General features: G+C 36.5%; 1 protein-coding gene across 1 annotated transcript in view; it reads left to right on the forward strand.

Moving 5' to 3' along the window:
- Window positions 1-12,504, forward strand: part of rab11fip4a (RAB11 family interacting protein 4 (class II) a) — a 60,477-nt gene that overhangs the window by 787 nt on the left and 47,186 nt on the right.

Here is a 12,504-nt window from a genome sequence, read left to right on the forward strand (position 1 = left end):
ATCTTTATCGTGGGGAGGTATGCTTTATAATCATTTTCATCGTGGGGAAATATGCTTTATAATCGTCTTCGTCGTGGGGAGATATATGCTTTATATTTGTCTTCATCCTGGGGAGATATGCTTTATATTTGTCTTCATCCTGGGGGGATTAATAAATCAATCCATTTTCTACCTCTTATAGTTTTTACACATCATATATTGTGTGTTTGATATGCATGTTATTTTGTGATGAACCTTAAGTGTATTCATGTGAAATGACGTCATTACGACAGCAGCACAATAGCGTACTGCATGTAAAATTAAAAAGCGCAAAAATGGTGAAGCGTGGGATATGAAGTATGAAATGGAAAAAAAAAAACATGTCTATACTGTGGTGGCTGGCTACGGGAAGTTAGCCAATGATCCTACATTCCTGGAATATTACAATACGTACATCTATTGATTGGGTGTAGAAATATATCCTTCCATTTCTACCGCTTTTCCCCTTTTGGTGTCGCTGTATATAGAAATATATTTTATTTCTCTTCGTACGGTCATGTTGGTATCTAAAACAGGTTATTGTTAGACAGGGGTCACCAACATTTTTTAAACCAAGAGCTACTTCTTGGGTACTGATTAATGCGAAGGGCTACCAGTTTCCATCCATCCATTTTTCTACCGCTTATTCCCTTTGGGGTCGCGGGGGGCGCTGAAGCCTATCTCGGCTACAATCGGGCAGAAGGCGGGGTACACCCTGGACAAGTCGCCATCTCATCGAAGGGGCTACCAGTTTAATACACGCTTAAATAAATTGCCAGAAATAGCCAATTTGCTCAATTTACCTTTAACTCTATATTATTATTAATTAATGATATTTATCTTTGTGGAAACACTGATCATCTTAATGATTTCTCACAATAAATATATATATAAACAGATAAAAATCAATATGCAACTCGATATTTTGCCTTAGCTTGAATGAACACTTGATGCATATAATCACAGCAGTATGATGATTCTATGTGTCTACATTAAAACATTCTTCTTCATACTGCATTAATGTACAAACCCCGTTTCCATATGAGTTGGGAAATTGTGTTAGATGTAAATATAAACGGAATACAATGATTTGCAAATCCTTTTCAACCCATATTCAATTGAATGCACTACAAAGACAAGATATTTGATGTTCAAACTCATAAACTTTATTTTTTTTTTGCAAATAATAATTAACTTAGAATATCAGCGCAGGAGTGAGAAGAGGCTTTAAATTAATTAGCGCCCCGGCGGCTATTCAAGGAAATACGGTATGCGACGCGTCGACGCACAAAAACGGCGTCGACGTATTTACGCATTCGATGACGTTGACTACGTCGACGCGTCGTTTCAGCCTTAGTTGTCTGTTCAACATCTTCCTGCTTGAAGCCAAACCAAAGCCAGACGATGGACCCCGTGCTGTTTTTCTTGGGAATTAATTCTTCTTCCTCCATTTGTTACCAGATTCGCACCTTCTCTCGTATTACCACTCGCACCGCTCCGCTTGCACCACCTGCCACAGCTAACGTTACCCATGCCGCTACCTCTCTGCTCCGCGAGGGCGTATGACGTTAACTTAGAATATCATGGCTGCAACACGTGCCAAAGTAGTTGGGAAAGGGCATGTTCACCACTGTGTTACATGGCCTTTCCTTTTAACAACACTCAGTAAACGTTTGGGAACTGAGGAGACACATTTTTTTAAGATTCTCAGGTGGAATTCTTTCCCATTCTTGCTTGATGTACAGCTTAAGTTGTTCAACAGTCCGGGGGTCTCCGTTGTGGTATTTCAGGCTTCATAATGCGCCACACATTTTCAATGGGAGACAGGTCTGGACTACAGGCAGGCCAGTCTAGTACCCGCACTCTTTTACTATGAAGCCACGTTGATGTAACACATGGCTTGGCATTGTCTTTTTGAAATAAGCAGGGGCGTCCATGGTAACGTTGCTTGGATGGCAACATATATTGCTCCAAAACCTGTATGTACCTTTCAGCATTTATGGTGCCTTCACAGATGTGTAAGTTACCCATGTCTTGGGCACTAATACACCCCCATACCATCACAGATGCTGGCTTTTCAACTTTGCACCTATAACAATCCGGATGGTTCTTTTCCTCTTTGGTCCGGAGGACACGACGTCCACAGTTCCCAAAAACAATTTGAAATGTGAACTCGTCAGACCACAGAACACTTTTCCACTTTGTATCAGTCCATCTTAGATGAGCTCAGGCCCAGCGAAGCCGACGGCGTTTCTGGGTGTTGTTGATAAACGGTTTTCACCTTGCATAGGAAAGTTTTAACTTGCACTTACAGATGTAGCGACCAACTGTAGTTACTGACAGTGGGTTTCTGAAGTGTTCCTGAGCCCATGTGGATATATCCTTTACCCACTGATGTCGCTTGTTGATGCAGTACAGCCTGAGGGATCGAAGGTCACGGGCTTAGCTGCTTACGTGCAGTGATTTCTCCAGATTCTCTGAACCCTTTGATGATATTACGGACCGTAGATGGTGAAATCCCTAAATTCCTTGCAATAGCTGGTTGAGAAAGGTTTTTCTTAAACGGTTCAACAATTTGCTCACGCATTTGTTGACAAAGTGGTGACCCTCGCACCATCCTTGTTTGTGAATGACTGAGCATTTAATGGAATCTACCTTTATACCCAATCATGGCACCCACCTGTTCCCAATTTGCCTGTTCACCTGTGGGATGTTCCAAATAAGTGTTTGATGAGCATTCCTCAACTTTATCAGTATTTATTGCCACCTTTCCCAACTTCTTTGTCACGTGTTGCTGGCATCAAATTCTAAAGTTAATGATTATTTGCAAAAAAAAAAATGTTTATCAGTTTGAACATCAAATATGTTGTCTTTGTAGCATATTCAACTGAATATGGGTTGAAAATGATTTGCAAATCATTGTATTCTGTTTATATTTACATCTAGCACAATTTCCCAACTCATATGGAAACGGGGTTTGTATGCTCATTTTCAACTTTCATGCAGAGAGGGAAATCACAACTAAGTCAATTTAGCAAAACTGTATTTATTAAACAGTTATTAAGCAGTGGCACAAACATTCATGTCATTTGAAAAACAGAAAGTGCAAGATTGTCAGAGACATTTTAAAACAAGCTATGAGTGCACTTTTGTGCATGATGTCACTAAGATGACATATCAAAACAACACTAAATTAAAGTGCACTTTTTGTACAGAACGCCACTACAATATTTTAAAACTAATAAAGTGCACTTTTGTGCATGATGTCACACAAGATATTTCAAAAACTGTAAAATAAAAATTGGCTGCATAATAGGAAATCCAATTGTGTACGTCCTTCGCTATGTGGTAGGTTGCTGCGGACGTTATCTCCTTCTGGTTTTGACTATTTTTTGTTGATCTGGAATTGGAAGACGCCAGGCTCAATTGGGTCAGTGCTGGTTGCTTCGGCATTTCCTTATTCTCTAGCGCAGTGGTTCTTAACCTGGGTTCGATCGAACCCTAGGGGTTCGGTGAGTCGGCCTCAGGGGTTCGGTGGAGCCTCCGCCGCGGAGGTCAAGACACATCTGACTCATCTTGTAAATAAAAACTTCTCCCTTTCGGCGTACTATGGATACCCCCAAATAATGTTCCATCTGATCTGCAGGTGTGTAATTTGTTGTGAGTTCATGCACTGTGTTGGTTTTGTTCTTTGACCAAGGTGATGTTCATGCACAGTTCATTTTGTGCACCAGTAAAAAAAAACATATAACTTTGTCGTGAATTTGAAAAAAACCCAACATTTTATTTATCATTAAAAAAGGGTTCCGTGAATGCGCATATGAAACTGGTGGGGTTCGGTACCTCCAACAAGGTTAAGAACCACTGCTCTAGCAGGTGACTTTTCAAATGATGCTACAAATTAGTAGTGCTGCTACTTTTTGTAGCAACGCTTTTTCCGCATACTTGACATGTTACGGTTGTCTGTAAGGCTGCAGCTAACGATTATTTTTCTATCGATTAATCTATAGATTATTTTTTCGATTAACCGGTTAATCTACAGATTATTTTTTCGATTAATCAATAGATTATTTTTCCTTTTACCGATTTATTTTATTTATTTAAAATGAAGATGAAAAAATAAATATAGGCCAGTTTTTTCAAAAGGCATGGCTTTTATTTACAAAAAAAAAAGTATGGCCACTCAGTCAACATTGACAACAACATGACAAAATATTCTGTAACAATGTAAACATTTATAACATTTAACAAAATTAAAAGTAGCTTATTTGCTTTTTAATGTGCAAATATAAAATAAAAATACAGTGCAAATCTTAATATTCTGCAATAGTATAAGCATTTCAAAAGTAAAAGTATTGCTTATTTTGCTTTAAAATGTGCAAAAATAAAGATAAACATCCAATACAAAAAAGTGCGTATTTCCATGAATTGGCGCCGGGTATATAGTATTCACATGCCTCGAATTACTGCCGGGTCAAACTTGTTTCGCAAAATAATTAGTGCATGCTTGGCCTTACCGCCGGCTCAGGATTAACGCCGGATCAAACTCGTTTTGCAAAATATTAATTTTATTAGCGCATGTCTGGAATTTTCGCCGGGTCAAACTCGTTTCGCAAAATAATGAGCATATGTCTAGAACTTCCGCCGGGTCAAACTCGTCACGTCATGAGTGACACTTCACCTGTCATCATTTTCAAAATGGAGGAGGCTGATTTCAAAAATTTGAAATCGCATAAAGGGAAGAAGATTAAGAGCTATTCAGTAGGATTTAAGCTATTGAATAGGCTAAAAAGAACAGTAAGCAGCTATGTTTTATTAATATACCGTAGCTGCGTGTGTCAAATATGAGTCATTAAATGACTCCCGCCTCCTGGTGGTAGAGGGCGCTAGTGATCTTTCTTGCGACTACCGGTACTGCAGAAGACCGGTGCTGCAGAAGAAGACAACAAGCCACAAGAGTGAGCAGTGATTGTTTGCTTGCACTTTTAACATGGAGGATTACATATATAAAATAAAACAGTTTTCTAAACTGGACTTTCAATCGAAGCAGGAGGTAATACTTAAAGGAATATCTCCATCGAGACAGAGAGACTTTTAAAACTGAAGAAAGATAAGGAAGACTTCTATAAACAAGTTATCGATGCTTTTGATCAGAAGCAGCTGCCCATGGACTCATAAGTAAAGGTAAGACCATAACAAAGTTTTTTTTATTAAATGTGCTTTTCATGATGGTATCCTTACATCACTCAAATTTATAAGGGCAGGCCTAAATTTACCCCAATCCTTTTGGTAAGCGCAGGAGTGAGAAGAGGCTTTAAATTAATTAGCGCCCCGGCGGCTATTCAAGGAAATACGGTATGCGACGCGTCGACGCACAAAAACGGCGTCGACGTATTTACGCATTCGATGACGTTGACTACGTCGACGCGTCGTTTCAGCCTTAGTTGTCTGTTCAACATCTTCCTGCTTGAAGCCAAACCAAAGCCAGACGATGGACCCCGTGCTGTTTTTCTTGGGAATTAATTCTTCTTCCTCCATTTGTTACCAGATTCGCACCTTCTCTCGTATGACGTTGCACGCGCGACAGTATGTGACGTATGTGTCTAGGTGCGCTTGTTTTATCTCTCTATGAGAAGGAGAGACAAGAAAGAGTGAGAAACGCCTGTAGTGTAATGCCCGCAGCTAAAAGCAACTGCGTGAGAACGTATACTCGAATACTCACGAAATAGTCATTTTCTACATCGCACAGAGACAAAACCGCAATATATCGAGTATATTCGATATATCGCCCAGCCCTAGTTAGAGGTGGGCGCCACGCCCTCCAAATAATGATACCAGGAAGATATATCGAGTTAGTGTTGGTGTTATGAGATCGATATTTTCCATCATTTTCTATACCCCTCATTATGGTCACATATGAGCTGGAGCCTATCCCAGCTGACGTCAAGCTGGGATATATTTTCAAACATCACACATATTGACAAGTTAGAGTCCTCTATTAACCACACATGCATGTTTTCATTGTATAATAGACATTGTACGCATGTTTTTATAATACAATTAACAATATGCATGTTTTTTTTTTTGTATAATTGACATTGTACGCATGTTTTTTATTATACAATTAACATAATGTGCATGTTTTATTGTATAATTGACATTGTACGCATGTTTTTTTAATTATACAATTAACATAATGTGCATGTTTTATTGTATAATTGACATTGTACGCATGTTTTTAATATACAATTTACATAATGTGCATGTTTTATTGTATAATTGACATTGTCCACATGTTTTATTGTACAATTAACATAATGTGCATGTTTTATTGTATAATTTACATTGTACACCTGTTTTATTATACAATTAACATAATGTGCATGTTTTATTGTATAATTGACATTGTCCGCATGTTTTTTTATTATACAGTTAACATAATGTGCATGTTTTATTGTATAATTGACATTGTATGCATGTTTTTAATATATAATTAACATAATGTGCATGTTTTATTGTATAATTGACATTGTGTGCATGTTTTTTATACAAATTACATAATGTGGATGTTTTATTGTATAATTTACATTGTACGCACATTTTTATTATACAATTAACATAATGTGCATGTTTTTATTGTATGATTGACATTGTAGGCATGTTTTTATTATACAATTAACACAATGTGCATGTTTTTATTGTATAATTGAAATTGTCCGCATGTTTTATTATACAATTAACATAATGTGCATGTTTTATTGTATAACTGACATTGTACGCATGTTTTTAGTATGCAATTTCCCCTGGGGGGGCTTACCCACATATGCGGTCCTCTCCAAGGTTTCTCATAGTCATTCACATCGACGTCCCACTGGGGTGAGTTTTTCCTTGCCCTTATGTGGGCTCTGTACCGAGGATGTTGTTGTGGCTTGTGCAGCCCTTTGAGACACTTGTGATTTAGGGCTATATAAATAAACATTGATTGATTGATATGCATATTTTTAATATACAATTAACTAGAGCTGCAACTATCGAATATTTTAGTAATCGAGTATTCTATCGAATATCCCGATCGATTAATCGAGTAATCGAATAAATCATATTTTTGCTTAATTAAGGTTCAATTATACATGTTAACATGTTCCCTCAATTATTGCGTTTGGCCTAAATGTCTTTTATTTCCTAAACGCTTGTTTTCATTAAAAAGTTTAAGTACCAATGATTGTCACACACACACTATTGAAGGCTGACATGCACAGCTGAAATGCGTCTGTGGTTGATTGTGCTAATAAAAACAGATGCTCTCACAGATGCTCTCACAGCCCTATGTGCTGTGTGGTGTGACCGCATAAACAAAGTTCTTGTCTCTCGTGCGTTTTTGATTATTATATGGTGCCTTTAAACGTTGGTTTCTCCACGCAAATACATAAACAATATAAAAAGACAAACCACTTAATAATGATAACAAAAGTTTAAAATGTTAAGAATGTAATACAGTTCATTGCATTCATTGCATGCAAAATAGTAATCCATGTTCATTTTGCCGTCATAACATATTTGAGATGAAAACACATATATATAAAATTAGTTCAAAATGAATATTCCCTGAGAAAGTTAAAATAAAAATATATTCTTAGTATCAAAAATAAAACAAGAACAGTTTTCATTATATTAAACATAAAAAGTGGATTAAGTAGTGCATTTAATACTGCATTTGAAATGTGCAACTTCATATTCAGAACCAATATGGCTGACAGGAACTTGGCACACAAGTCCTACCACTGTGAACAAGGACTTGACACTCTTACATTCGACAGAGAAAATGCGGGAGTGAGAGAACACATCCTGGTTATCATAATGGATAACATTTATTTTACTAACAACTTTTGCGTTTACATTTGAAAATAGATGACTTACCTCGCCTTCGGACTGCCCTCAAATCGAATGGTTTCTCGACAGGTGCTACAGCATCAAACTTGTGCTACTGTGGTATGCGAGCTCCACTTTGCAATGTTTTCATACTACTGCGTTTTCCTTCCATTTTAGTGTGAAGTGTTCCCACACCTTCTTCATTCCCTCGTTTTGCTATGGCTCTTGTCTAGAGTTGTCCGATATTATCAGCAGTGCGTTAAAATGTAATATCGGAAATTATCGGTATCAGTTTTTTTATTATCGGTATCGGGTTTAAAAAAAAAAATTTTTTTTTTTAATTAAATCAACATAAAAAACACAAGATACACTTACAATTAGTGCACCAACCACACTCATTCACACAAAAGGGTTGTTTCTTTCTGTTATTAATATTCTGGTTCCTACATTATATATCAATATATATCAATACAGTCTGCAAGGGATACAATCCGTAAGCACACATGATTGTGTGTGCTGCTGGTCCACTAATAGTACTAACCTTTAACAGTTAATTTGACTAATTTTCATTAATTACCAGTTTCAATGTAACTGTTTTTATATTGTTTTACTTTCTTTTTTATTCAAGAAAATGTTTTTAATTTATTTATCTTATTTTATTTTATAAATTTTTTTAAAAGTACCTTTATCTTCACCATACCTGGTTGTCCAAATCAGGCATAGTAATGTGTTAATTCCACGACTGTATATATCGGTTGATATCGGTATCGGTAATTAAAGAGTTGGACAATATCGGAATATCGGATATCGGCAAAAAGCCATTATCGGACATATCTACTCTTGTCCACTGCTTTCTGTGGCGTCTGCCATTGCAAGTTATGTCGGCGAAAAAGTTTTCTAAACTCAAGCGTTTTAAAAGAGCGGTGTTGTGCAGTGCAGGGGTATGATCTATGACGCAAAATGCCGTAAAAAAAACTTGACGCCTCGAGGCAGCAAAAATTCCTCGAATAATATTTTGTGATCGAATTACTTGAGCTACTTGAGGAATCGTTTCAGCTCTACAATTAACATAACAGGCATGTCTTTATTGTATAATTGACATTTTATCCATGTTTTATGTATAATTGACATTTTACGCATGTTTGATATACAATTAACATAATGTGCATGTTTTTAATATACAATTAACCATACATGCATGTTTTTATTGTATAATTGAAATTAAAATGGATGGATGTTTTTATTGTGTAATTGACATTTCATTAATATATTTATATGGGTCGTGGTTAGGGTCTTGCATGGCAGCTCCGGCATCTGTGTGTGAATGTGGAAATAGTGTCAAAGCGCTTTGAGTACCTTGAAGGTAGAAAAGCGCTATACAAGTATAGCCTATTTACAATTTTAATATAATATTAACATAACATGCATGCTTTTATTGTATAGCCGACATTTAATGCATGCTTTTGTTATACAATTAACCACAAATGCATATTTTTATTGTTTAATTGACATTTTATACATGTTTTAAATATACAATTAACCTAACATGCATTGTATAATTGACATTTCATGCATGTTTTATTACTCAATTAACATAAAATGCATGTATGATAACAATTTCATGCGTGTTTTTACCACAATTAACCACCCATGCATGTTTTAAATGGACATTTCAAGCATGATTTTAACACAATTAATCACACATGCATGTTTTAAATGGACATTTCATGCATGATTTTAACACAATCACACATACATGTTTTAAATGGACATTTCATGCATGTTTTTCACACAATCACACATGCATGTTTTAAATGGACTTTTCAAGCATGTTTTTAACACAATTAATCACACATGCATGTTTTAAATGGACATTTCAAGCATGTTTTTAACACAATTAATCACACATGCATGTTTTAAATGGACATTTCATGCATGATTTTAACACAATCACACATGCATGTTTTAAATGGACATTACATGCGTGCTTTTAACACAATCACACATGCATGTTTTAAAATGACATTTTATGCATGCAGTGCCGGCCCAAGCCTCCATGGGGCCCTAAGCAAAATTTGATTTTGGGGCCATCTATTTCTGCCAATAATATTGATTGTTGATCATTCACACACCTTCTATAAACTCATTGCGGCTCTGGCAGTGTTGTTTACATTATCCTATTGTCAGCCTGGCATGTCTTTACAAATGACATGTCATTTATAAAGATATGGGGGTGGCCCAGTTAAGAACATAAATAATACCAATGAATGAACGAATGATGTCCAGAGTGCCACATATGGTTCCTAATCTTAAAATGTAGAAAACATTCAGCTACAAGAGTGGCCTGGGGTTGAACAGTCCAAGTGATAAAGCTTTGTATTTACAGTAAAAGTGTCATCTTGTCTCATCTGTCTTGTACATATTAGTTTTTAATTACTAGTTTATATTTTTAGTTAATTGTTCATATTTAATGTTTACTTTGTACAAAGAGAGCGCAGTCTACTGAAGTTAAATTCATCAATAGTTTTCCCCTTTGAAAGACGCAAGGCAAATTCCTTCCATTTCACCATGTTGCTACAATGATCTTCACTGTTTTCATGCTGTTTCAGCAGTGCACCTATGTTGACCCAATCCCGCTGTCCCTCGGCTGCCAGTTTTAAGGACTTTTTGGAAAATAATTTGCAGCAAAAGCAATAGACTGCATCTTTACTTCTTGAATAAGTCAGCCAGCTACGCTTGACTTTTTCCCCATTGACTAGCTTGTCTGTAGGTATAATGATAATGAAAACTTCGGCCATCATGCCGTTTGGGGAATGAAAAGTTCTCCTTAATAGACAGTGGTCCTCTGATCACCTGCTCAGTCCTGTCTGAATCTGAGAGGAAAGAAGGCCACTCAGCTGGGTCAACTGGCGGAGCTGATGGTGGTCCATGGTGTGAAGGTGACGTGGTGGAAGTTGCTGAGGAAGTGACCAAAGAAAGACAATGACTAAAAAAGAAGGACCTATAAGGTCATTAAATTGCAATGTTGGACATAATTATTAATCTCAGAATGTTCTGCAGTACAATGAGCAATTATAAAGGGTGTTTTGCAGTTAACTTACTAGATAAATCAGCTGTGGTTTCAGACATGGAGGGGACAGTGGGCACAGAGGATGGAGGTGTGTGAGAGAGCACTGTAGAGGATGGAGATGGACCTAAGATGAAATACATACATACATACATACACATATTAATGAGATACTTTGACTATATTAATTTCCCTTCAGGTGTAATGTTTATACTAAGAAATTAAATGTATACTGTAGGGTGACAGTCTTTTCCTCACCTGATTCATCACTCACAGTTGAGCCTGAGGATGTGGACTGGCTCTGGGCTGATTCTGTGCCTCCAAAGTATTTTAACAATGCTCCTGGGGAAGTTTCACATAACTTATGAGTTGATGTAAAAAATAATGTTTATTTTACTTACATAAATTACCGTGCTCTGCTGCAAACAATTTGTGCAAACAACATATCTCACTAGTAACCTGATGCTAAAAACATATTGCTAGCACCGCGCTAGCTAGCTAACGTCACCTAGCTAAAGCTAATTACAGCTACAAATCTCTTTGATAAACTTTTTATTACCAAGTCATGCAAACATACCTTTATCATGGCATTTTTTCTCCTCTTCAACTTTCTTCTTCTTCCTTTTTTCTGCACCTGAAGGATATGTCCTTTTTTGTGACATTGTTTTGCCTCTATCTGCGCTTTTGATGCCCAGTGCGCACTGGCATTGCACGGCAGGCGGCAAACGTCACAGGTGCAGCAGAGGCAGCTTTACATTTAAAGAGAGGCAGGAAGAATCACTAGGCCTAGATCAGCAGCAGCACTCTGTTGACCTAAAATTGTGTTTTTGTACAATAATATATCTTTGATCAGTCAGACTCGTACATGCAAAAAATAAAAAATAAGAATTTTTTGTTAATTGCTTTTGGGGGCCCCCTGGTGGCCGCGGGGCCCTAAGCAAGCGCTTAGTACGCTTATGCCTTGGGCCGGCTCTGCATGCATGTTTTTAACACAATTAATCACACATGCATATTTTAAATGGACATTTCATGCGTGCTTTCAATACAATCACACATGCATGTTTTAATTGAACAATTCAAGCATGATTTTAATATACAATTAACATAACATGCATGTTTTGTTGTAGAAATAAAATTGCATGCATATTTGTATTATACAATGACCATAGCATGCATGTTTTTTTACTCAATTAACATAACTTGCATGTTTTTATTATACAATTATCATTTCATGCGTTATTTTGTTATACAGTTAACATAACATGCAGGGTTTTATTACATAAGTATCATTTCATGCATGTTTTTGTTATACAGTTAACATAATATGCAGGTTTTGTTATACAACTAAAATTGCATGCATATTTTTATTAGACAATGACCATACATGCACATTTGTATTATGTAAGTATAATTTCATGCATGTTTTTATTATACAGTCACCATAACATGCAAGCTTTTATTATAAAGTTAACACAACTTGCATGTTTTATCATACAAATAACATGGCATACTTCAAAAACGACAACAAGGGTTGAGACATGTAGCTTGTC

Source organism: Nerophis lumbriciformis, linkage group LG24 (assembly GCF_033978685.3).
Source record: "Nerophis lumbriciformis linkage group LG24, RoL_Nlum_v2.1, whole genome shotgun sequence".
In the NCBI taxonomy this organism is placed as follows: domain Eukaryota; kingdom Metazoa; phylum Chordata; class Actinopteri; order Syngnathiformes; family Syngnathidae; genus Nerophis; species Nerophis lumbriciformis.